The sequence below is a fragment of the Globicephala melas genome, chromosome 14, assembly GCF_963455315.2.
Source record: "Globicephala melas chromosome 14, mGloMel1.2, whole genome shotgun sequence".
In the NCBI taxonomy this organism is placed as follows: Eukaryota; Metazoa; Chordata; class Mammalia; order Artiodactyla; family Delphinidae; genus Globicephala; species Globicephala melas.
The window spans coordinates 84,408,127-84,435,383 of NC_083327.1; the positions used below are offsets into that span (position 1 = coordinate 84,408,127).

At 38.7% G+C, this 27,257-nt stretch overlaps 2 long non-coding RNA genes across 2 annotated transcripts in view; one reads left to right on the forward strand and one right to left on the reverse strand.

The window, feature by feature from the left end:
• Positions 1 to 1,057: 1,057 nt before the first annotated feature.
• On the reverse strand, positions 1,058 to 8,113 carry LOC132593357 (uncharacterized). Its single transcript, XR_009558737.1, has 3 exons — positions 7,684 to 8,113; positions 6,848 to 7,010; positions 1,058 to 1,246 (listed from the first exon to the last, which is right to left on the reverse strand). It is a non-coding gene; the product is annotated as an uncharacterized lncRNA (long non-coding RNA).
• Positions 7,503 to 27,257, forward strand: part of LOC132593358 (uncharacterized) — a 38,140-nt gene continuing 18,385 nt past the window's right edge. The window contains exons 1-2 of the long non-coding RNA XR_009558738.1: positions 7,503 to 7,609; positions 7,771 to 8,175. This is a non-coding gene — a long non-coding RNA (uncharacterized lncRNA). The remainder of the gene's footprint in view (positions 7,610 to 7,770; positions 8,176 to 27,257) is intronic.

Here is a 27,257-nt window from a genome sequence, read left to right on the forward strand (position 1 = left end):
CTTCTCCTTGTGACGAAAAGATACTAGGACACACCTAAGGGCCAGTAGCTCCAATGAAGACCATATGAGAGGGAAGGAAAACCAGAGAACCGATAGGAAAAATTCCTTAAGAGAAAGAGGAAACCAGGAACAGGCCAGGGAGAGGGAAACTGGTTCTTTGTACTTTTTTGCTTTATTGATGCTGGACCCCGTCACTACTTGACCTTGCTGTGTTTGGAAATGTTCTGGAGAAAATGCTGTGTCCAGGTATACTGAAAGTACCCTGTGCAGCGCTAAAAACTGTGAAGTTTGCTTCCCATGCTGTTTTGCTGTAGGACACACCTAACTGAACATGGATTTGAGAGGAAAATGCTCTCACTCTGAGTCTGGGCGAGCTGGCAGCATCTGCAGAGGTGATCAGGTAGAGAGCAGGGCATATTGTCAGCAAGAGCCAGCCGGCAGCTGGCCAGACCCTGCCTGAGGAAGACGCCCAGCTTCAACATGGCTGTCATGACCTCACGGTCCATAGCGCAGTGTCATGTGAGTGGGAGAAATGGTAGTGGAGGCCAGCCGCGTGGTTTGCTGAGCTCAGTCATTGTGGAGCCCACCTAGCTCCTGCTTCACTGACTGACATTGGCTGGTACTCAAAAATGAATTCATGAACAAGTTTAAGCAATCCTTGTGATCTGGGAAAGGAAGATCCTGGATAAAAACTGGATTTCCAGCTCATTTATAAGATGAGAACGATTATCATAATAGTTTTAGTTCTTAAGAGAAAAGTGATTTTATTGCCTTTTCACCTTGGGTTATAAAGCCTGAGATGTATATTATACAGCACAATGAATCTTCTCATATAATAATTTTTCTTATGACATCTTTACCACAGGTAAACAACAGCACACACACAGGCTGCCCCCGATGCAGAAGAAGCTTTTTCTTCAGCACAGATACCTGTAAAAATTGGAAATTTGGAAACAAATCAGAAGCAGATAGCTATGGAGCCTGCCTCATGCAAGCTATGTATGTGCTTAGGGTAAATGAACGTACAGAAGACACCAGTTCCTGCTCTGGTGGAGACTGTTTTATTGTGCACAAACATTTACTGCTCTTTCTATGGGTGGATCACACTTCCCACTCCACCGTGGGTGGTTTACTGTGAACTCCTCTCCATGGCATCTGAGGTCAGGGTAGTGTGATCAGCAATGAGTCGCCATTAGTTTCCATCTCTGGTTGACATTAGTGAGCACAGGCTCCTTACTTGATTTTCCTGCAGGAAAAGAAACATGGGTTGAAAGATGCTGAGGTGTTTGTGCTCCTCGTTTCCACAGCGTTTCCTGAGGCACTCTCAAAGTGGAGATGACATTTTAGCAGATATACACATGACAGTGAGGAAATGAAAAGTTAAATATGAATAAAAGAGAAATTGATCAGGGTAATGGGGACTAAAAATGGGGCAGGAGAAAAGCGGGTTTGCAATTTCAAATAAGGGGCAATCATGGTAGGCCTCATAAGAAGATTAGGTTGAGTAAAACTTTTTCTTCTAGGGTTTAAGTAGAACTGTGTTACCCCCATCCCTAAATTTTTGGTTATACCATCACATTTTAATAACTCAGTGTTCTATTTTTCTCCTCATATTTGCCTATCCATTTTGTCCAAATCAAATACATGTTGGACACCTACCAAGTGTCCAGCTGAGGATGCGCCAGGCTTTGGGGATGATGGATGAGACAGACAGGAATCCTGTGGTCCCAGCTGAGGGTCAGAAGCTGGCACAGCTGTTCTCAGGTGGGCTCCATTCCATGGGATGCTGAGGTCTGTTTCCAATCTCTATTCACTCAGGGACTCTGACAACTGCTGGCAGTCTGTGTCCCCCATCACCATCTGGTCCTCAAGATGTAATTTTTAATTGAATAAAACAACCCCGTGGTGACTAGGCAACAGTCACCCTGGCCTTGCTCTAGTGAGTCTGAGCATAGGACCTGCTCTGCCTTTCAGTCCTGTCTCAATCAGCCGCATTTAAAAATAGGCCTTCAACATCTGCCCTGCAATTCGTTACTAGTCACGTTCTTATTCACAGTTCACACCTACAAAACCATGTGGAAAAGAATAGCAAAGTGCTCCAATGTTCCAGAAGTAAACTTCATTTTCCTTCCTGTATGCATTCTGCTTGGTGGCAGAAGCATAATCTCAGTTTAGTCCCTTCTCTTGGGGTTTCATATAATCATTTCTCTGTCCCCCGGGCAGGCTGGGACCCTGGGAATCTCCTGAGGCTCTTTCAGGCTTGTTGACTAAGTCATTAGCCAACAGGCACAGCTGCCTCCAGGAGCAAGACAGGTCACGTGGGCATGTGAGGTAGTAGGGATGGGTGATGATGATGCCGGGAGTGAGGGGACAGAGTGAGAAGGAGACTGCGAACCTGAACGGGGTCAAAATCAAGATTAAACACGATCATTGCTAGTATATAAAAACACAGTTGATATTGTAAATTGATCTTGGATCCTGCCACAATGCTGAACCCCATTATTAGTTCCAATAGTTGTTTGTGTTTGTTTATATGTATGTATTTCTTTGGATTTTCTGTATCCAAAATTATACAAATAAAAATAGTTTTATTATTTTTTACATTCCTTAAAAAAAAATCAAGATTAAACAAACAGATACTTTCAGCCCAGGGGCTGAAACCAGGAATGCTGGCCCCTCCTGACAACAAAACCATTTCTGCTTTGAGTCTTGCTATGTGTTCAGAACCCTTCTCTGAGGAAGGGCCCACAAGGTCCATCAGAGCTACAATTCCTGGACTGACCTGGGCTCCCTCCCTCTCATCCCTTCCCTCAGGGTTCAGTCTGGTTGGAGACACCAGGATGCTGGGCCATCTCTCAAGCATTTTAGGATCTGCACACTTCTAACTCCCCTTCAGACTTTCCTCCTTGTGTGTATGAGGGTGGTAGGGTACAGCAGGGAACCTTGTGGGCAGCCCTGACCTGACTATAGATCTAACTTCTAAAATGTGTACCCAAATCTGACAGTCAAAGACCAGTACTCATCTCCATAATTCTCTCTGAATTTCTGCCTATTCTTCCCTTCCCCAAGGAAATGAATGCAGAATTCCCCACTCAGATTTTACAAAGTGTGAGACAAGTATCATGTGTGATACTAAACAGCTTCAGAAGGGATTCAGACTCAAGGCATTAAGTAGCATCCAATCACATTGAGGAAAAATCATTCTTTTTAAATTCTCTATCGTTCCTGATTACATCAAAGAGAAAAATGTTCTCTCGGTACCCTTATGCTCAAAAAATCACCCTGATACACACACTACCACTCTTTTTAACAGAGGTTAGGGGCATGCTCAGGCTTTCCCGGGGAATAGAATTTAGACAGAACTTAATAGGTTCAACTTTGTTTTCATTTTGTGTATTTTATGCTTAACTTCTCCTTACAGCAATATGAGATGTGCTTACCCTTTCAGTTTGGGTTATAAAGTTTCCTTTTTGAAATAATTTTCCATGAAATTATTTATTAAAAAATACATTGGATGTAGAAAACAAACTTATGGTTACCAGGGGATGGGGGGGAGGGATAAATTGAGAGATTGGAACTGACATGTACACACTACTATATATAAAATAGATAACTAATAAGAACCTGCTGTAGAGCACAGGGAACTCTACTCAATACTCTGTAATGGCCTATATAAAAAATCTCCTTTATGGATAAGTTCTCAGGGATACATAAGAACATATATATCATGTACTGTCAGAAAGCTTCACTCAAAATTAATGCTTACTGTAGTTTAATGATGGAGAGTGAAAAGAAAAATCAGAAATCTCATACTTTTCAAAACTAATTTGGCAAAAAAAACCTTTGCATTTAATACAGAGGGTAGCAAACTTTTTCTGTAAAGAGCCAGATAGAAATATTTTTGGCTTTGAAGGCTATATGGCCAGTCATAATTATACTATTCTGCCATTGTAGGACAAGAGTAGCCAGTGTGTATATGAACAGGCATGGCTGTGTTCCAATAAAACTTTTATTTACAAACCAGGCCAAGCGCCAGATTTGGCCTTCAGGCTATAGTTTTCAAACCTCTGATTTAGTAGATTAGGAGGTACAGATGTGATTCAGACTTTTTGCAAGAGATATTCTTACATTCTCTTTCTTTTGGTTTAATAAAACTTAACATCCAATTGGTAATTTTTTTTAGATAGGTTACTGCCTGTATTTTGGAAATAAAGTCACATGCTCTTTCAGTATATTTCTAGAGAGAATCATGAGCTTAAGTGACTCCTATAAAAATCAGTTGTCTTTTGTTCCAAACGTTGTCTCTACATAAAGATTCAAAATCAATGAAAATTAAGGTCATACATGTTAGGAAAACAGAATTCTGGCCTTGACTGATCATCACTATTTTTCTCTAGGGAACTAAGAGCTGGAAAGAAAAGGAAAGATAGGCAAATTCCAATAATTTCATAGCTTGGAAAGGCAAATAGTTTATATTGATCAATAGTTTCAAAATCCAATAAGAAACATCCAGTAAGCTTTAAGTTAACATCCAGTGGTTAACTTAACCTTACATCATCTACCACAAAGAAACATTAAGTCTGTTATGTATTTTTTTCTGCTTATTTGCCACCAAAAGGAAAAAAAAAAGTAGTTTAAAACTTCTAATCTTTGAGTTTGCTACCCTATTCTCTCATTTTTTATGTATCATCTTTCATTTAACATTTTATTTTGTTTTGTTTATCTTTTATTCTAAGAAAACATTGCTTACCTCTCTGACTCTGGAATTCAAGTCTTGTGCCTCTGACCTGTAGCACATATATGTGATGAAACACGTCATTTTTTCAGAGCAAAAAGCAGCCAAAAGGACCCTTCTATACTAGTTAGCTTTTAATAATTCCCCTTAGGACAATTCTCGTATGTTTCCTTCATACAGTTTCCTTCCACTACTCCATTTTTCCAGGAGGAAACCATCGACAATATTTTTTTTCCATCTAAGATATTTAGAGGCATTGTGCATATTATTCCCCACAAAGGACCTTCCAATTAGAATTTGTCACAATGGTTCCCTCTGAAATCTGTCAGGTTAAGGATTTCTTCTTTCTCAGAGTGAGAGTCTCAGGCTGACAGACAGTAGAACCACATCCATCGTGCATTTTTATTCCTCTTTGAGCCTTAACATTTAGGTCATCTATTTTTTCTTGTCTCTAGGGCTTTCCTTCTTAACCTCTCAGCAATAACTATATTCATGTTTTCTCTAGTACGTGTTACAACATCTCATTCCTTGAGATTTAAAGACCTTGAACCTTAATTTATTACAGAAATCCACATGAGCAAAGGAGGTCAGAGAATTTCCTCATTCATGTGAATAAATATAAGAATATTTGATGTTTATCTAAGGAGATGGAACTCCCTAAGAAAGACTAGATGATCCTGAGTCTCTTCTCCTAATAATGACACCAAACTCCTCCTTCTAATAGTAATTTTTGTTTTTAAATAACTTTAAGGTGTTTGCCCTCTTTTCAGTTATGTTTTAGGCTAGGGAAGTGGGCCAAAAATACTTTCATTCCCACAAATACACTCTTTAATGAAAATTTCCCATAGATCTAACTGTTCTCCTTTTGGATCCTGTTTTGAGGGTATTTTTTAAGGTGTGGTTTGTTCACTTAATTTTCACAAGGTGAAAAATCAACTTGGAATATAGGTTTTATGAATGTAAGTTACTTTTTTTCCCATATTTCTTCAATTCATGACTCATATCTCTTATTTTCCTTTTATTGACTTCTGTAATCAAACTAGTAGGTAACATTTAAAATATTTGTCTGACTATACTTTTTCTAAATGTTTTTCCTGTTTTTTTTTTCTGGGTCAAGCCAGATACAAATACTGGATATGAATAGCTTTTGTGATAACAATAATCATTCCTTCTAACTTTTCACTGGGTCACTAAGAAGATTGAAAACTTGAAATCACATGTAAATTTTAGTGGCCTATTTAACTGGCCACACATTGCTTAAGGACAAAATATAAAATACAAGACCCCTGGACATTAAACGCTTGAAAATTCTAGGGCCAAAATAAGAAGATTCAAGAAGGAGTGTATATTTTAATGTCTCTGAGGTAATGAGCAAAATTACACTTGCTGTTAAAGACACAAATAGATAGTTTGCTCATGTGAGTAAAATGCTTACTCTCAGGGGAGAAGATGAATTTCAGAAAGCATCCTCCACTTCCTTTTCCTATTACTGTGAGCTTAATATATGGGGAATATTATTCTAGATATGAGAAATCATGCACATCTTTATACAATAACCACAAGTGTGATCCATTTTTATTACAGGATTATTAGATCAAAATATGAGAACTTGGATTGTGTTTTAAGAAATATATGAATTAATTTTAAATTGTAGTTTTAGGCTAAAATCCCAGAAATGAACAAAATAATCTAATCCACAGCAAATGTAAAACAACAACAACAACAAAAAAACGGTTTTAAAGTCAAATTGGGAAAACGCAAATGACAAAAAAAAATCCATCATTTTAAATGAATATCTGACATCTTCATACATTTGAAAAAATTAGCCATACACTCATCTGGAAATTATCAATACTTTATCCAGCTTACCTAAAGTGTGCCTATCACAGTGCTTATTGAAATATTAGTGGAATAAATGGGCAGAATGCTTTGTGGATTTGTGTCCGCAACCTCCTCTTCACCAAATTAACTCTTAGCTAAGAATCCCCTCCCCCAAGTTCAGGAGTCTGAACTCATTTTTTGTGACAACCGACATCCACAAGCAAAATAAAGAGCATCTCAGAAACGCAGGACGAGCACCCAAACCACATTCCGAGGCAAAAAGTAACAAACCTTTGGCATTTGCTTCCCAGAAGGTGCCATTCCAGAGCTGAAGCTGCATTGCTTTCCTGGTGTTAATTTTCCAGATCTCCAATCTTTCATGTCATAGTTGATCGAATATGAATACATTTCTATAACTAGATTGCTTGGAACTTGCTCAAGATCGACCTGTGACCTTCATTTATGAAAAATGGATATGCTTGATTTCTGCACACTGACACTGAGAATGTTCAATTGATGCTTACATTATAAAGAACGTGCAAACAACACAAATGGAAATTAAACCCTTTTCACTATCTGTCTGCGTCTGAGCATTCATAAATTGAGATAAGTGTGAAAGAGCTGTCCTCAATCAATTTCAGCTCCACTCCCTGACCTGATTAAGCTATGTGTATCAATATACATTCCCTTAATTAAATGCGGTTGGGTGAGCATTAATGGTATTCAAAAGAGAGAAATAATGGGGACTCATATTCCTACCCATCATTTTGTTGGGGAAAATAATAGACTGATGAAGAGGAAAGTTGACAGAAGAAAAAGCTGTTCTGTACATTATCATAATTATCTCCTATGCTGAGTGATTTCAAAGCAAGACACTAAGAATGTCACTTGTTTTTGCTCAGCCATCTCTCACGAGGTCTAAGCATTACAGGAAGAGGCAGAGGCACTGCATCATTCTGAGAAATTCCGTCCTGCTTTTGGTGTGCTCACAATTCATTCCCTGCTTATTTTGACACTGCTGCAAACATTTCCAAGCCTTTTCTGACACTCCATGTAAGCCATACAAGAAAGTGACTTTATAAGGCTCAGCTTTCTTCCTAAAGCATTAAAAATAAATGGTCTCTCACTGGGCTGTTCAGCAAGATTCAATATGCGTCTCTCCTTTCTGATTGCTGTCTCGTTTTCTTCTTTCCTGTCTTCTTTGTCCTCTGCAGAGCCAGCAGAATGTCTCCCACAGAAGACAGTCGTTGATGAGACTTTAGCCTGCAGGGACTCCGTGGTTTCCTGGGTGACTTTGCCGGGTGATTCTGATAGTGGTGGCCCTACACTGACTGCTGTTTTCATCCTGTGATATGCAGAGAATGTTGCTAATTAAAGGTTCTCACAGGGATAGCTTTTTACTCATTTTACTTCGGAGCCTAAAAGATCAAGAGCTGACAGACTAGAAGACTCACAGATTGGCTCAGAGGAGGCACGAGGAGACAAACAGAATACAGCTTCTTGGGCTGGGGTTATAGTCATTCCACAGAAGATCTTACTGCAGCACCAGCTGATGTAGCTGCCTGTGGATTAAGCTGCCTTTGATACCATTTGCAATAAAGAGCTACCGTGTATGACAGGTAAGTCTTGAAGAGTAGGGAAGACTTACAGGGGAGTGAGAATTGATTACATATTAAAGTATTGGTATCAGAAAATGAGCCAGTTTGCCTGTGAATACAAGAAAAATGACAGATACCTGCTTCTCCTAACTCCTGGGAGTTAGGTCCTGAGGTAGAGAATTAGAGTCTAATGAAGCTTTAAGTTTACATCATGAATCTGCTGGCCTTGGTTGGTCCTGAATGCTGTTCTGACCAGAAAGACACTTGGGGGGTAGAGCCAAGCACCTCGTTACTCACCATACATGTCTTTTAAGAAAATGGCCCAGTGTTCCTGGAGCTCCAGAATTAGGCATTTTCTTTCCCTTAGGGAAACTCAGAACTAAAGAAAACCCAGATTTTTGGTGAATAGACCAACTGACTTTGCTTAAACTGGTTTTAATTGACTGTGGATGATTTTTATCCCATTACTTTCTATGTTTCTGATAATGTCAGCTCAGGTGAAGAACACAGGGGAATGCAAAGACCATTATCCATAGTCTCTGTCATCCTTGAATCAACTTATTTCTTTCCAGTATTTTCAGTTTCAAGTTCTCTCTCTCTATTAGTGTTCCTTTCTATCAACTTTTAAATGCGTTCGAATCTCCTCATACTTAAAAAACAACAAAACCAATACATATCCAAAAGGAAAAGAGGAGGAAGGGAAGAAGAAAATAACCTCTGAGTTGACGTAATGCTGGTCTTTCTCCCTTTAGCTGTCTGTAGCCCTCTCCTCCTCTGCTCCACAGCGAAGCTTCTTAAGAGATCTGCCTACAATTGTCCTCTCCACATGATTACATCCCACTCACACTGAAATTTATCTTCTATGTCCACAATTCCACCAAAAGTGTTCTCACCGAATCACCAACAACACTGTGGTTAAATCCAAAAGACTCTTTCAGTCTTGATCTTATTCATCCTCAGCAGCATCCGAAACAGTCAGTCTCTCCCTCTAAGCATCTTAATTCCCATGATGCTTCACTCCCCCAGGGCTGGTCTCACTCATCTTTGGCCACTCCTCCAACTTCCCTTGCAGGCTTCTTGCCCTGGGCTGCCTCTAGCTATCAGTATTAATATCTGAGTGTTATCTCCTCTTTTTCACTCCCTGCATCCTCTCATACATATCCATGGTTCCAATGATCAATTTTATATTAATGATTCTTAAATCTTTATTACTAGCCCAGATTGCTTTTTTGAGGTCCCAATTTATTTGTCAAAACCCTCACTGGGTATCTGAATTTGGATACCTCACCTGTGCCAGAAGTTATGCATGTTAGGGAATAAACATAATTTTTCCCTAAAAATAAATTCTGCTTTCCTGTGGTTGAAATGACCATCAACTCAATTTTTGCAAACCAAAGCCCCGAGACTCAATTTTGACTTTCCTCTGTCCTCAACTGCCTACTTATCACCAAGTTCTCTGACTGTGCTTCTCTGCATTGGTCTACTCGTCTATATCCTCACTTTAGACTCCTTACATGAGCCAAGACCAATGCCGTTTTCCATTAGCATTAATGAAACTTCCTCATTTTACACTCTCACTTTTCTGGATGCAGTCTTGCCCAATTTATACCCTCAGCTGCTCCTCTGAAACGCTTGCTCATTTGTGTCACTCCAGACTTCCTCTTTCCTCTCCAACCCAATCTCTGGCCACTTTCCTCTGCTTTGTACTTTCCGTACATCATGAATAATTCTTTCACATTTAGGTCTTTGGATTCTGCCTAAAAGATACTCTCCCTGTATGTTGCCAAAATTATTCCTTCTCATTTTTCAGAATTGTATCTAAATTACATTTTTTTTCTAAGAAAATCTTAAAATCTCTGTAGCTCCACCGCAAACTAATATATTGACCTTTGCTATATACTGCTATGATTCCTTTAATATTTCTTAGTTTTATTATAAATATTTGCTTTATTGCCTATCAAATTGCTTAAAAGAAAGCAAGATCAGTGATTATTAACAAGCAGAATCATGTTTAGGGTTGAATATTTAGAGCTTCTTAAGAAAAACCTCCATTATTGTTAATTAAATTGACTCAGAGTGGTCTTTTCAGGCAAAGACTTTTCCACAGGCCTTTGGAAAAACAATCAGCAGCAATTGTTTACCATTGTGGATGCCTGAGCCTGCAATACCAGCTTGGGCAAAAAAGAGCCTGGAGAGAAAATGAAAAGAAAGATCTGTCAATTGAGATGTCCACCAAGGGCTTTGAAAAGCTGTGACTATTAGAGTTAATAAAGAATGTCAGAGTATTTCAGGATAAAGATCATTTTATAAAAATTAACTGTATTTATATACATTAGTGAACAACATGAAAGTAAAATTAGCAAAACATTCAATTCACAACATATTAAAAAATAAAATACTTGGATAATTTTAACCAAAAAGTTCATACTTGTGCTCTAAAGACTACAAACATGGTTGAATTTACAGAAGGTCTAAATAAATAAAAAGATATCTCATATTCACGAATCAGAAGACCTCATTGTTAAATGGCAATTCTCTCTCAAATTTACCTACAGTTCAATGCTGTTCCTACTGAATTCCCAGCTTGCTTTTTTCATAGAAGTTGACAAACTAATTCTATATGGAAGTACAATCACCTAGAATAGCTAAAACAATCTCAAAAAAGACAAAATTGGAGGACTCACAATTCTTGATTTCAAAACTTATTGTAAAGAACCTGTGGTCATTTCTCCAGTTCATGAGTATATAATTACAATAAGTACACCAAACTGGTGGAAATCCCATACTGACTCCTTGACCTAGGTAGCAAGGAATATTTAGAAGTGTAAGTGGGCACCTCTAGAGCGTCTAAACCTCTCAAAATAATCAATCAAAAGCAATGTATTTTAGCCCATCAAAATATGTCTTATTTCAAAAAAGTTTTGCCGAAACTACCTATAGTGGATTATACTGTCAAGAGTTGAGATTCCTAACTACTTACAAGCAACTGTCTCTGAGTAGTGGAATTAAAGTAAGATTATTTTATAGTTTTAACTTCTTTTTTAAAATTAATATATGTTCATTGTGTAAGAAAGGTAGTAAAATTTTAATGGTGTTTTCCTAAGTGAGCTTTGGAAAGCCCACTATAGTTGATTAGGGTCCAGTATTCCTTCTGGGATTGATTCTCTGGGTCTTTGATTTCTCCCTAAGAACCTTCCTTTTCTAAGCAAGTAACTGGGTAGGTTTCTTACCCTGCTTCCTACCCATAGTGATTATGGGGTCTTTTATGTATTTATAGTAAGACAGCAGGTGGAGCTGGAGCAGCTGGAAGCTGGCCAAGCCTCTCTCTCCCTCTGTCTCTCTCTTCAGGGAGCCTCAGGACTTTTCTAAATGGTTTTTCTGAACGAGCATATTTGGATTATCGTGTAGCTGAGTGGGTTCAGAGGAGTCAGACTTCCTACCATGTGATTTTAGGTCACCACAATGAGAATTCCAAACACCAGGGTAAATGTTGCACCCCCTTTCCTCAACAATACTACACCATCACTTCTACCATAAGCTATTAGTTTAAGTAAGTCATAAGCCCAGATTCAAAGATAAGTGACATAGACCCCTCCTCTTAATGGGAGGAGGGTCATGGTTACATTGTTGAATAGCTTATGGGATGGGATTTGTTATTGGGTTATTTTTTGAAAGGACAATGTACCACAGAAAGTAACATCATAGTATTACTTTTTTATATATGATCTTTCAACAATTAAATTGAATTCAGTGGAGTTTTAAGTGTTATTTAAGTGGAACATTGATGTGACTGTCTCTCAGTATATAATACAATTTTCAGTTCCATATCGGAGAGGGCAAACCCTCCAAATTGGGACCATTTGTAAAATGAAAAGGATGTTTACACAAATGTAACTTCAAGTCAAATTTCTTGAAGAGATATGTTAGAACCCTTAAAAGCTGGGTTAAGGAAATTAAACTCCAGGATTTTCAGAGATGGAGGTATATGGAAACATGTCTTGTCAGGTCATTTGCCTAAATTATAATTTAATATATGCTCCTGTCCCATCAAATGATAGTCAATACTATATCATATCAGTTATTGTCATCTACAAGTTAGAATGTCAAAACCTAATTTGGTGAATCTTTGGAGATAAAGAAAACAACCTAGAAATACTGTGGAAATGTAAATAGCTATGGGAAATCTTTAAGGACAGCAAATTTTTAAAAAGAAGCTCACCAAGTAAGATTAAGGCCATAGCAGTCCTCCTGTGATAGCTAAGATTATAGGTAGTAGAGAGCATAAGTGACATGTGATTATATTAATATAATTATTTTACTGCCAACTCAAATTTCTTTTACTTTGCTAATGAAATAATTGCTAGATGATGAACTAGTACATATTCTAACTTATTGTTGTTTTTTTTGGGGGGGGGCGGTCAGAAGTAATTGCCAATGTAATGGGAAGTATCCAGTAATTGATTTTGAAATTTTCTCCTTTGCAGAATGCTCACTCTCTCCAAAAGTAGAGAGTAAGGCTTTTATTGATTAAACAGTTCAGGTTTGACCTTTCTGGCTGGGATTTTAAGATTGGTGCTCACAAGATCTTGCAGCAGCCCAAGGATATACATAGTTTGTTCATTCTGGAACCCCCTTATAATATGCCGAGGGAATTACCAGCCTATAATGAAATGTAAATTAATTCCACATTCTTTGAGGTTCAAATAAAGTTCAGTGAGAAAGACTTCTCAGTACTTGTGATACTGAAATAAGCCCCACTCCATCATATAGATTCATAAATTTTTTACAATTTTTCATTATTTAAAATAAATAACACTCCCACTCTCTCCCAAGTGATTATGGGCTTAAGACACATTCCCCAAATAAACTAAGATGACAAACAAAATCAATAATCCAATAAGGTTGGAGGAGTGCCAGTGCACTCCAGTTTCTTTTCGTGCCTGTTTCCCATTTTGTTTCTATAATCATTCAAGGTGTTTCCTTTAAGTTATGGAGCTCCACCAGCTGATAGTCTTGCTAATCCATTACCAGTCACCATTTCTGTATGCCTGGTTCACTCTGAGAGTAGATCACAGCAACCCAGCTGACATTCAAGGATGTAGGTAGACCTTGTCTTAACCATTCTTATGCATAGCACTGATGCTGGTGGGAAATGTGGTAGAGAAAACATTTTAAACACAAACCTGTCAGGTATAAAACAGATGGAAGGTAAAGAAACTTATGCAGTCTCTAGGTGTTAAAATTATCCTTCCTCCTCCAAACCAAATGATTTTAACATTCTTATTTTTCTTATTTCTTCCATCTCCTTGTCTATCTCTTTGGGGAAAACCCACATCCGTGTGCCTTCAGAAAATCCACTCAGAGTTCTCCTAAAGATACACTTTTCCCTATTTAATTTTGATGAAATCAACCTCTTTTGTAATATTCAGTTATTTTAGACCTATGGCTTCATTCCTCTGAGGAACAGAGAATGAAAGGAACTCAATTTGTACAGGATATTAAAACTACACATCTATGAATCTAATGCTTTAAGTATTGTGTGTGAACAGTGTGACTTTAAGAATATATAGCTACTGGACCATACCTGCTTCCATAAACATCATACTCAGACCTTAATTTACAAAGCTAAAGGGAATGCAGAAAAATTTAATGGAGCTCAAATAAAAGAAGTGCTACACATTTTAAAAGATTACAAAATCAGCATCTTTTTAGAAAAAATCTGAGTTTCATGAATGGGTACTTATGAGGGATCCAGATGCACCAAAATGACAATCTGTTATTACTTGAGCACATTTCCCTGATGTCTTTCTGAGCAGAAAGATACATGCAGAAAGTTACTCTTTAGACTTTCATTTGAATCATCATGAGATGCATATTTGAGACTGCTTATTTTTGTTTCATTTGTGATTTAGTTTTGCTTTTGAAATGTAAGCAAACAGTCATTGGATAAAATGAGTGATTTGGTGTCCAGCTATCTAACATGCACCCATAGTCAAACTTAGATGCCTTTTGTTGTTTGTACTTTAATAGCACTTCAAACACTGTTTCAGGAAAACAGAACCAATAGGAGATAGATAGATACATACATAGATAGATGATAGATAGATAGATAGATAGATAGATGAAGTATAGACAGAGATTTATGATGAGGGATTGGCTCATGCAATATGTAGGCTGAGAAGTCCCGTGGGTCCTTGACTGCGAGCTGGAGGCCCAGGAAAGCCAATGGTGTGGCTCTAGTCCAAGCCCGAAAACCTGAGACCAAGGAGGGTGATGGTGTATGTCCTAGTCTGAGTCCAAAGGTCTAAGGACCAGAGTACCAGTGTCCCAGGACAGGAGAAGACCGATGGCCCAGCTAAAGCAGAGAGAACAAATTGGTCCTTCCTCTATCTTTTTTTTGTTCAAGCCCTCAGTGGATTGGATGTTGCCAACCCACTTGGTGAGGGCGATCTTTACTGAGTCTACAGATTTAAATGCTAATCTCTTCCCAAATCACTGCCACAGACACAACTAAAAAAGATATTTTACCAGCTATCTGGGCATCTCTTCACCCAGTGAAGATGACCCAGGAAAGTGACCATCACAGTACCTGTTCTTTCTCTATTTATTCCACTGTTTTTAACACAGGAACGGGCAAACTCTAGACACTAAAATGCACCTGGACAGGACCTATGTATTCAACTCTTCACTTATCCCACTGTGCTTAGCACAGTAATAGCACATTCCAAACCATAACGTTTACCTGAGCGAGTCCAACCATCATTCAGCCATTGACATGAATGTGTTGACACAAAGTATTTTCCTCAAAGCAATCCGTTTTTTTTTTTTTCTTGCATTCTTTAAAGAATTAAAGTGTTTTGCTTACATATCTATCAAGGTGGTTTTCTGTTCTCCAAATCTCTCTTCCGGTCCAACAATCACATGCTATAATGATTAGCACAATGACAGTTATTTTTCTGCTCAAAGACATACAATGACCCACTACTGCCTGTAATAATATAGAAATACTCAGCCTGGCTCTGAGGTGTTCTGCTATGTCCATCTCTGAACTTTTTCTTTTTACTTATTATCCATTACTTTTTTTTTTTTTGACTGTTCCGTGCTGCATGCGGGATCTTAGTTCTCCAACCAGAAAGCAAACCCATGCCTCAGCATTGGGAAGATGGAGTCTTAAGCACTGGACTGCCAGGGAAATCCTTATTACCCATTACTTTAAACTTATTACCTGTATTATTATTATCATCCTGCACTTACTGAGCACCAATATATCCTTTGAGAAAATTACCATCCTGATTAGTGAACATATGAGCTCACAGTCAATAGGGGATAGAGATATGTGAATAGATACTTCTAGCACAATGAAATGGGCACTGACATAGAGGGAAAAGTCACATGAGAGCATTAAGAACGAGAAAACCTAGATGAGTAGAGGGTAAGTTCCCAGAGAACATATATTAGATGAGCTGTTAACAATGAGCAGGAGTTTATCAAACAGATAAGGAGCAAAAGTGTATTTAAGAAGGAAAGAAATAGTGAGCAAAATTTGGAAGCATTAAGCCATATGCCAAGTTCAGGAAATGATCCATAGCATGACTATAGATTAGTGTGTGTCTGGGAAGGAGTGGTCAGAAATAAGCCTGTGGAAGAACATTACAACTAGACAGGAATCTCATGTTGGGAACCATCAAAGGTCCTCAAATTGAGGAATTTTATGGTCAGATTTGTATTTTATAAAATAAAGCAGTAAGTAGAATAGAAGATTGGCCAGAAAAAGTAATAACTAAAAGTAGAGATCCTAGTTAAAAGGGATTGAAATCACTTTTTTTTGCCTCTATGAGAGAGGTAATCACTGGAGTGGCTGGTTTACTAGAGAAGAGGAAAATATCCTGAGATAATTCTGAAATATTTTTATGGGACTCAATGGCTACTCAAATATGACACCTGAGGAAGAATATGGAACAATTGATTATGACTGTTACTTTCTAGACTGGGAAACAAAGTCAAAGGTAATGAAATGATATAAGATAAACTCAGCAAAAAAGAATTGGCTTTGGGTTTGAAGGAAAAAAAATAATTAATTTGGTTTGGTACATTCTGTGTTTGAAATTTTTTGCCGCTGTTAGATAATTTGTCTAGCAATATGTTAAAATTATGGCTTTAATGCTTTCTCAACTAAAGATCAAGATTTGACAAGCACTACAGTGATGGTAGTTGAAGCTGAGGGAGGGCATACTATGTCAGAAAAAGAGATGGATAATTAGAAAAAGAAAAGAGCCATAACTGCCAAAATTTGGAAGCAACCAAGATGTCCTTCAGTAGGTGAATGAATAAAAAAAACTGTGGTACATTTACATAAGGGACTATTATTCAGCAATAAAGAGAAATAAGTTGTCAAGCCATGAAAAGATGTGGAGGAACCATGAAGGCATATTACTAAGTGAAAGAAACCAATCTATAAAGGCTACATACTGTATGACTCCAGTACATATGAAATTCTGGAAAAGGCAAAACTATAAAGACAGTGAAAAGAACACTGGTTGCCAGGGATTGGAGAGGGGAAGTTAGGGCAATGAAACTATTCTGTATGAAATTATAATAGTGGTATATGTCATTATCTATTTTTCCAAACCCATAACAGGTACAACACCAAGAGTGAAACCTAATATAAACTATGGAATTTAGGTGATAATGATGTATAGGATCATCATTCATAACAAATGTCCCACTCTGGTTGGGGAATGTTGATAATGGGGGAGGTTATACACTTGTGGGGTGAGGATTATAAAGGGCAACTCTGTACCTTCCCCTCAATTTTTCTATGAACCCAAAACTGCTCAAAATAAATGGTGTCTTTAAAAAAGGAAAGGTAAAAAGAGAGAGCCTATGGAAGACCAACATTTAGGGCAAAGTGTAGCCCACTATGGATAAAAACCCAGAGGAGAGAGAATTCTAAAAATACTGAGTTTTCAATGACACTGAATAATTCAAAGTCATTAAATAAGAGAGTGAATGAAACATATCTAATGGATTTATCAAGAATGTCGCTGATGCTGTTTGCCAGAATTCCATATATTATCAGTAGAGTTACCAGGATATAGGTTTGATTGTAGTAATTTAGAAGGAAAGGAGAAGTGAAAAAATTGAGACTGCAAAGATAGATTCATCTTTCACAAAATTAACAATGAACTTAGCAACAGACACATAACCTTAAGTGTGCAACGACACATAGTTGACCAAAGACGTGGCCGAAGACCAAAAGATACCATTTACCATTCACAATACTAGAATACAATATGAATGATACCTCTGGGAGTTGTGTAATGTAGTGGCTAGTGCAACAGGGTACATTGTAATAAAATATACTGAGATAAAAATTTGGGAAGGAAAAGATTTGCACAGGTTTAATAATTCTACTTTGAACATATTAAATCCAAAGAAGCTATAAGATGGAAATGAAATTCAGTTGTTTCTCCTGATCTGACTCTGGACATCAATTCAGATTGATTTTATTTAAAGTTAATGGAATAGGTAAGATCGCTCAGTGAAAAGATGCAGAAGGAAAAAGAAGTGGTCCCATGACTGCATGCAAAAGAACTCCAAAATTTAGAGATAAAATAGAGAAGAAGAATCCAGAAAAGAAAGATAAGAAGGAATAACCAGGAAGGTACAAGGACAATGCGGGGAATATTCCACCATAAAAGTCCAAAGATGAAAGGATTTCAGTAAGTCAATGGTTAACTAATTTTAAAGACATTGATATGTTGAATAGATGAGGAGAGAAAGTATTCATTGCCCTTGCTAATGTGAAGGATGAATGATGGAAGGCAACTATGGTGAGAATTTAAATCTTCTATGTGGCTAACTGCGTACATTAACATGATTTTAATATATCACTCTCTTCAACAACATGGCTTGGCTATTCCAGGAAACTTTTCCCAGGAAGATAAAAGTTGCAAATAACTTCACTGGTTATTCCATACATTTCTTGACAGATCCATCAACCTTCAAGAAAACATAGAATGAATCATACCCCAAGATTCTTTGAACTCTTTACCCCCAAAACTTGCCTTGCTCTGTTCACCGATCCTATTATATCATGATGCTTAGTTGATCTTAACAAAGATTCTACACTGAAAGACTACCACACAGCAAAGTGTCCGTGAATGTCCCAACTGTGGTCACCCCTCTCCCAGAGGTGTTCGTAAGTCTGAAGACAGTGTTCTTCCTTACGGTGGTTAGAAAAAGATTCAGCTTTGTTTGAGCAGTAGGTTGCTTTGGTGATATTTGGGGGACCCAGCAATTGACAATGGTAAACACAACAGGAAGAAAACAAAACTGTACAGATGCCTTGCAGAATAACGGGAGGTGAAAAGTAGAATCACTATGTATATACAACAATTTTGAATCACTTAACTATAAGAAGGTAGGTAGCTGGACAAAGATATAAGGTCAAGAAATGGGTTGTTTTATTTGATATTTTGGGGATGGGAAAACTAGAGCATATATGTTTACTGAAAGGAATAATCTTGAGGAGAGGTTAAAAATTGAAGATGCATAGAACAGAGGGCATTAAATAGGTACAGGGATGGAATCTGGGGCACATGAGTGAAGACAAGTTTTGATGAGAGAAAGGCACTTCCTTCATTACCCCAAGAGAAAGAGGACCAAAGCAGATGAATTATAGATTTGTTGGCTTAAAGGTAAAGAAATCTTTTGTTACTGTTTCTTCAACTGAGTTTAGGTCAAGGAATTCATGAGGAGAGTGTGAGGGAAGTTTTGAAAAGCCAAGAAGTATAAAAAAACCACTTCTAAAATATAAATGCAAGTGGGGCACTGTGGAGAACGTATATGAGGTCTGCAGTCAAGGTGGTGAAATAAATAAAGGCTAATAAAGCTGATGAGTGGTTTTTCAAAATGAACGGAAAACATTCTCATTGTTGACAGGAATAGAAAGTCTTCTGAGAGAAATGGAATATTTGGGCCACGATGTCAGGGAGAGCCTGACCAGAGGGACATCTACAGATTCCTAGGACAGCTGTGGCGGCACAATGCCCCCAATTAATTTTTTAACAGATTTCACTGAAAAATTACGAGTAAGGAATAGAGATTTCCCATATACCCTCCACCTCATAAATGCACAGCCTCCCCAGTTATCAACATCCCCCATCAGAGGGTGCATTTGTTAGGGCTGATGAAACCTACACTGACATGTCATTAACACCCAAAGTTCATAGTTTACATTAGCGTTCACTATAGGTGTTGGACATTCTGTGGGTTTGGACAAATGCATAATGGCCTGTATCCACCATTATAATTATCATACAGAATAGTTCCATTGCCTTAAAATTCTTCTGTGCTTTGTCTATTTATTCCTCCCTCCTTCATCGTCCCTGGCAACAACTGATCTTTTCGATGTCTCCTTTTCCAGAATGTCATATAGTTGGAATTCTATACCATACAGCCCTTTCCTACTGGCTTCTTTCACTTACCCCTGATTAATTTCGAAGTAGCTGAAACAGACCAATTTATGTCCATCTTGAAAGCTTAAAATCAGTGAATAACAATACATCTTTTTTTGTTTTTTGAGAACTCAGAAAAATTTCAGGTATGTGTTTATGTTGATTATGATACCAGCATTCCTCTTTCTGTCCATATAATGATCTATATCTTCCATTGATTGTGGGGAGTTCATCTTTGGGACCTGCCAGGGGAATACTGCATAGCAAATATTTCAGAAATATTCTTTTACACTTTCCATTGGCTGCTTAAATTATACCCTCCATTGTAAAGTTCACTTTACTCAAATTTGCCAAAACTGATGCAGTGTTTATGTTCAGGAGAAAAAAAACAGTAACCTGCTTTCTAAGCTCTTGTTCCAAATATTCTACAATTTAAGTATAGAACCTCGATATTAAAAAGCAGCGGTGATGTTTCATTTTGTGGGGCAGAAACATAGACTTGAAGCAATGATTTGAAGAACACGGTAAATTTAGACTTTTTAGTTGTCTTTTCTGGCATCCTTTTCCTATAATTTACTACCAATTAGATGATTCACTTCCTTCTGCATGGTTCCATGTCCCTTTAGAAATTTCTATAAAGAGTTCAATGATTTTTAATTGTGTTATATAAACCACCTTATGTCAGCGAAGCCTGTTTTGGTGGGTATTTCAGCTGTGAGGATATGGTCATTTGAATTCTACACTTGAAATATTTAATTTGGTGTGAACCAATTAAGTGTGACTGTTAAATATTTTATATCTTCTCTTTCTTTCTAGTTATTTTAAATACTGTACTCTAAAAGCACAATTTTGGGTATCTTTTGTTTGTAGTAACTCAAGAGGTCCTATCTTAAATCTCCCTGACATATCCTGTATATGAAAAAAGTTTGGCATTGCACACACATATATGCCATCACTCCACCAAACTGACACAGTCAAGAAATCCATCTGAGAGGCAGATTTGAAGAAAATTAACACATGCCCATAGAATGTCAATTAGCAGGGGAATAATAATTAGAATGATATAATTTTTAAATTATAGTGCATAAGAAAATAAAAGGAAATAAAAATTTTAGTTATTGAGGGTCATAAATATTAATTACAGCAAACCCTATACTTCGCTGTGGAACGAATTTTTCCAACTTTATTAACGCACTGCCTGAGGTTTTTGTGTTTGTTTTACACTCTTTTGCATAAGATTTAGTTCAGTAAGATGTTCACATTCCATAAATAAAGCCTATATGCATAACATTTCAAGTATAACATTACACAGGGCATTTATTCAGTTCTAGTGTAGTACAATTAAGACTCGTGGATATAGTAATTTTCATCACAATCACAGTAAGCCATTCCATTAACTTAGGAAAACAGAGCTCTGCTAAACATTCTGATTATTAACATGGAACAGAAGGTCCAGGATGATTGGATTCATCCTCTCAATTTTCTCACTTTTATTCTTTCCTATATTCTTTGTGTGACAGCTGTTGAACTTTGGCCAAAGTTTACCAGGTCTTCCTTTACAGCATATGCTGTTTTTAGTCACGGTGTTGGTTGAGGGAGATCAGGCGAACTCATTTTCGCAACCTTTATGAGAATTCATAGAGTCTCAGTCAGATTTTATATAAGTTTTTTTTCAGATCTACCAGGGAAAAACAAAATGACCTTGTCCTCTGATACGACACAATGAAAGGGTAAATCTGAAAAGCAAGAGTTTGTAGGAATGCCAACACTGAGAAATGACTTAAATGTTGGTATCTCACCCAAGGTCTGAGGATGGTTTTCCCTGAAATTTCCAGTTGCAAGTGACCACATGTTTTGCTAAAATCTTTTTTTTTCTTTTTTTTTTATGGAGACTTAAATTTCAGTCTCAATTGTATCTTACAAAAGGAGAGTTCATTGGCTTATAAAAATATGACCACATATTTTAAACTCTTATGGGTACTAAATACTGTGGAACTCAAAAGATGCAGTCACTAATATTATGAAGTTTAAAACCTGGGTTAAAAAAAAGATGTACATATGATGAAAATTAATAAAAATATTAGATGAGGCAGTATTATATAAAAGAAACATACCATATTTGAAAGAAATCAGAGGCAGAGGAGACCCTCTTGACTGGAGTATTCAAAAAAGGTTTCAAGGGGCTTCCCTGGTGGCGCAGTGGTTGAGAGTCCGCCTGCCGATGCAGGGGACACGGGTTCGTGCCCCCGTCCGGGAGGATCCCACATGCCGCGGAGTTGTTGGGCCCGTGAGCCATGGCCACTGAGCCTGCGCGTCCGGAGGCTGTGCTCCGCAGCAGGAGAGATCACAACAGTGAGAGGCCCGCGTACCGCAAAAAACAAAACAAAACAAAAAAAGGTTTGCGTCAATAGGGAAGAGACCCAGAGAGGTCATTCTGCTGGGGGAAAGCATGCAAGCAGAGGTGAAAAAACAAAGCAAAACATAGAGCATGCTCTGTGGATAGGAAAGCAGGCCTGAGCAGATCTGAGAGTTCTTTGTGGAACTCACAGGCCAACAGTTTGAAAATGAGAATAGGACAGACCTGCTTTTCTAGTCTAAAAAGATTTGACTCTCCCCTGTGGACAGTTAGAGATATCCTGAAGGTTTCTGAGACACAGGAGTCACCTGATGAAATTCAAGTTTGAGAAATAATGCCAGTGTGGGTAGAGAGGATAATATGGAAACAACGGAATTGTTAGGAGACATGAATTAAAAATCTGGCAATAGGAGTGAAAAAAATGGTGAATTTGAAAAAAAAAAAAAAAGAAAGACAGAAAGAATTACTGCAATGTTGGAGTGATCTTCTGGGAGAGCAGTGCCGGGCATAATTCTAATATCTGAAAGTTGTGCCTTTGGGAGGCTTGGAGAAAGGTGGTACCGATGACAGTAAATGTGAAATCAGGAAGAAGTGACTGGAAGAAGGTGTGGAGGGAGCACATCATTTGGTTTTAGATTCATTCTTGAGGTGAGAGCAATGCACTTAAGTGGAAAGGGCCATTAGGCATATGTAAGGTTTGACTGGAGTGGATTCAACTCTCACACATTTGAAGAATTTCTTCTCAGTTCACGGCACAGTACAAGTAATTATTCAACTCCCTGGTCCCTGCTGATTAGTCGGCGGGTCAAATCAGTCACTGCAGACATTCCTAATCAGTTACCTTTAGGTCTCATATCTAAAAGCCACAGACTTCCTCTTCCTTTCCTTGAAGTAGAATTTAGAGGCATGAAGAGCAGGGGAGACTTCAGCTCCAGAGATCATTCAGAATAAACACGGTGCGTAAAATCTCCCCACATCTCTTCTGTTCACCCAGTGGAAAGAAACTATCAAACTTAGCACCTCACTGCTATTCCAGCTATTGCTATTTCAGCTCAATTTATGAGGAGAAAGATGAATTTACATGAGACCTGTCAGGAAAAAAGAAAATCAAACTTGCAGCTAAGCGCTAGTCCAGTCCATAAGGAAGGCCCCTTTTTTTACCCTACTTCCATCACATTAGGAAACAACTACTTTTTTGACCTGTCATTGTCTGATGAGAAAATGCCTCAAGTTTTCTATTCTTTTCCCCTCTCAGTGTCCTCATCCAATTTTGAATATTTTGTTTTCCATCAACAACTTAATGGGAAGCATGTTCTACCCCTGTCTCTGTGATACATCCTTTACAGATAAGACACTGCCACACCACCCCCCATGAGCACTGCCCCGGAAGCAGGGTAACAAGCCGGGCTCTAGCTTCACATCCGCCACTCACAGATGTAGGATCCTCCACAAAAGACTTAGTGAAATCTCGATTTTATTCGTTTCTGCAGAATGTGCGCTTTAATTTTTCAGGAAATCACAGGATTTCTATCACAACTTTTTTTTTTTCAAGATTCTCTCTTCTTGGTAAGACCAAACTATTCACTTTCTTGGGATCTGCAGCATTGCAGAGAAAACTACACTTTTATGCACATGAATGGGGCTGTAATTTATGATTTACATCTGAAATGGGAACTCAACTCTGCTTGGCAAACTTTCAGTATGTTTCAATTATTTTGTGCTCCCACAGGCTGCAAGGACTCCTCAAGCCTCAGAGTTTACACTCAACACAGCCCAACATGCTCAGCAGAGAAATAGGAATAGCAGCCACCAGAGGATAGCAGCCAACACCCATATGTTTCCACCCACAAACACACACTCCCCCTGCACATACACCAAGAAGCTCCTTTCTGCTTCTTGTTAAATGGAGCATCGCTCCTCCTGGAAAGATCAAACCCTTCAAGTACGCCCCATCCCCCATCCTCCCCAACCTCTTCTCACCTTTAAATGGCTCCCATATTTATGACACCAGCAGTTTCTACATCTCTGGAGGATCCTATTGTCATTATGCAAAATGTTACGGTTATGCCGCATCTTAAATAAAATTCTTCCTCTGCTTCAATCCATGTACAGCCACCACCGATTTTTCTGCTTGCTTTCACAGCCAAATATCCACACACAAATACAGATATACCACACACCACACACATGCATACACACATACAAACACAGGCACGCACACAAGCACACTTCTGCCAAGATCACCACATTGTCCGTGGGACCAGGTCTAGAGGGTACTTTGACTGGCCTCACTTTGTTCTCTTGGCAGGACTGAGCTGAGCCCTCTTTTGACCTGACACCCAATCTTTCCTTGGTGCTTATAAGAAATCACAGTCATCTATTTTCCTCTCCTTCCCTCTCTGGGTATTTTCTTCTCACCCTTTTCTGCCAATTCTTATCCTTCAAATGATGGCATTTCTTGGAGTTTAATTATGGACCCATTTCTCTGCTATTTTTATATTTAATCTCTTGGACGATACTTATGGGTTCATAGGACTTTATTAGCATTTGTATGCTGGTGATTCCAGATTTGTATATTCAGTTGTCTACTTGACATCCCCCCCTTGACCGTGTCACTGACAACTCACACTTTACGAAGTGCTATCTCTCAGAGAAGCTGCCAAAACTACGAAACTGTGTGTATATTTCTCTCCGCCTCCAGGCCCCTGGTGTTTCTTTATTATGCTTACCAGCAGTTCTCATACATTCTGGGCACTATTCTTAGGGGGTCTGATTGTTCGTTTTGTTTATGTTGGTCTGTCTCCATTACAAAGCAAAGGTGATTCCAGTGAACAAAGAACACATCTCTTTGCCTAAAAATGACGCATGTCCAAGGCTAGGAGATTGGATAACACACGCTGGACCCTCGACGGATATGTGTGTGTCCTGTGGATGTCAGTAACGAGACACTACCCGTTCGGGGGCCCTCTCTGTTCCCTAGATCAATGTAAAACATGTGTGATGTCCAATATGAGCTTCCCATGGCAGAGAGTTTCCCGTACAGTCACTACAGATAAGTGCAGCGAGAATAATGTGAGAAGAATTGATATCCAGGTAAATCAACCAAGTGCAGCCACAGCTCCTAATCTCCCATCAACTGCACCTCTGAGGAAGTCTCCCTGGTACAGGTGACACTCCTGCCCTGCGGGCAATTCCTGGCCACCTTGGTGCTAATGCTATCCATTTTCTCCCATTTCAGAAAGCTTATCAGAATGTTTTTGAGATCACTTAAAAATCTGAATCTGTTCTAATGTATAACTTCATGCATCAATCATTCCCAAATATCTGCGTCTATGACAACAGATCATTTGTGACACACTTCACAGCAGAGCTACACACGGAGGCTGAAACCATCTTTTAAAATACCCAGCAGAGTTATCAGTATCTTAACTTATGAGTATTAACTTTAAAAACATATAAATACCTCAGTGCAGCAATCCTTAGCAAGTCTGTTTTGATGCAACTCTTGAGCTGTTTTTATCATAGTAAATGTTGAGGCAAAATAACCCTTTCTTATTTATTCTTTTATTTTTAGTCTTTATTTTTTCCCTCTGTGGGAGGCCCCATGTCATTGAAACAGCCCCATTTTTAATCTTAGAAACTCTATTTTTAGGTAATCAAGTAATGAATACAATATTAGATTGAATTTTTTCCAAAATCTTTTCACTGACTTAACTGGCCCATGAGTAATAAGAGCTGGCAGTGGCCTCTCTCCCTGATTATATTAATTGACTCACTTTCTCTGCACATTTAATGTAGAACAAGCATTTTCTCTAAACTTGAAAATTTTACTAGAGGTTCAAAAGTTACACAATTTTAATAAAACAGGAGTAACATAATTAGCCTTCATTATTTCTTATTAGGAATGTGAATTTTAGAACAATTTCCCAGATCTCATTTCTATTGTCAGGCAAAGAATTGCTTCCTCTATGCCCTTTTCTTTTCCTATTACCATCCAGGAGTGAATAAGGCAGAGGAAGAGGGGATGACACAGAAAAGGGATGGGAAATATCCTTTCCTGCCTTACACCTCCGCGTACGGCACCTTTTTTTAATGAAAAGAGACTTTCCATTTGAAGTCGGCCTCCTTACCCTCACAATCGGTCCCCCTCCGTTTGAAACCTGCCACAGGGTTGGCAGCTGCCGACAAATGGGCTAAATATTACTGCTGCATGAGTGCTCAGAAGCTCCTTCTGCAAGAAGGCCCCGGGGTGATGCGTCCTCTGCGCTGGATGCCCAGGTCAGCCTGGGGTGCCTTAGCTCTGGGCCTCCCTGTGCCCACACTGGGAAGGCCGCAGCAGGATCTTGGCGGAGATGAAGACACTATTTGCATCTGCAGCTTATGGGGATGTGCAAAAGAGCCCCCAAGTTCAGCTTGTCCAGTAGAAAATTGACCTAACAGACTCCCATATTTCTAGCAGTAATCTCAACCCCTGGCCTAATGTGATCCAATTACCAGACCAGGCAAAAAGACATCTAACCTGAGAGGAAGAGGGAGATGATCTTAATAAAAGGTAGGGGAAGGCACATTTTAAAATAAGCTCAGAGAGGCAACACCCTGTGGCATCTATAACCTTGTCCCTGTTGTTTGAAGGTGGATCTTACAGTGTCTGTGTATCAAGGTAACTAAAAAGATTTTTTCTTTTTTTTTGGCATGTGGGAACATAGCATTTAAACATGTGCTAATTGCTTTATGAATCTCATTGTTATTGTCTCTGCTTGCTTGTGAGCAGCGTGTTCAGAGGAAGTATCTACATCTTCCTTTTGTTACTGCAGTCCCTGGCACAGGGCCCAATGCGCAGTGGCGCCTGGGATACATTTCTGTAAAGCATTTACATACATCATCTCCAACAGTCTCCAAGTCCTCTATTTGAAGTGTCAGCTCACACAGAGGCAGGCAAATCCCCTGCCTGTTCTCACAGAGTTCCCAGATGGGGTGAGGGAAGTCTTCCTGACATTTGTTGGACTCCAGGCAGGGGCTGAGGGCCAAGGTGGGAGTGGGCAAACTTGTTTCTCCCAGTCGTCGTATTTCTCTTTATCTTCTTCTACAGAATTTTCCCCTTTTGCAGTTCATCTTCTGCAAGTACTGACCATTTTACATGAGTCGTCAGGCATTGAACACCTATGGGGTCGCTCAAGTGCCACCACCTTGATTTTGAGGGGTGAGGTGGCTGGGGGTTGGGCCGCAGGCCTTGCAGCTCAGCAGAATCATGCCCTGAGTCAGGGGCACTGCCTCTCAGTGGCCCTTTC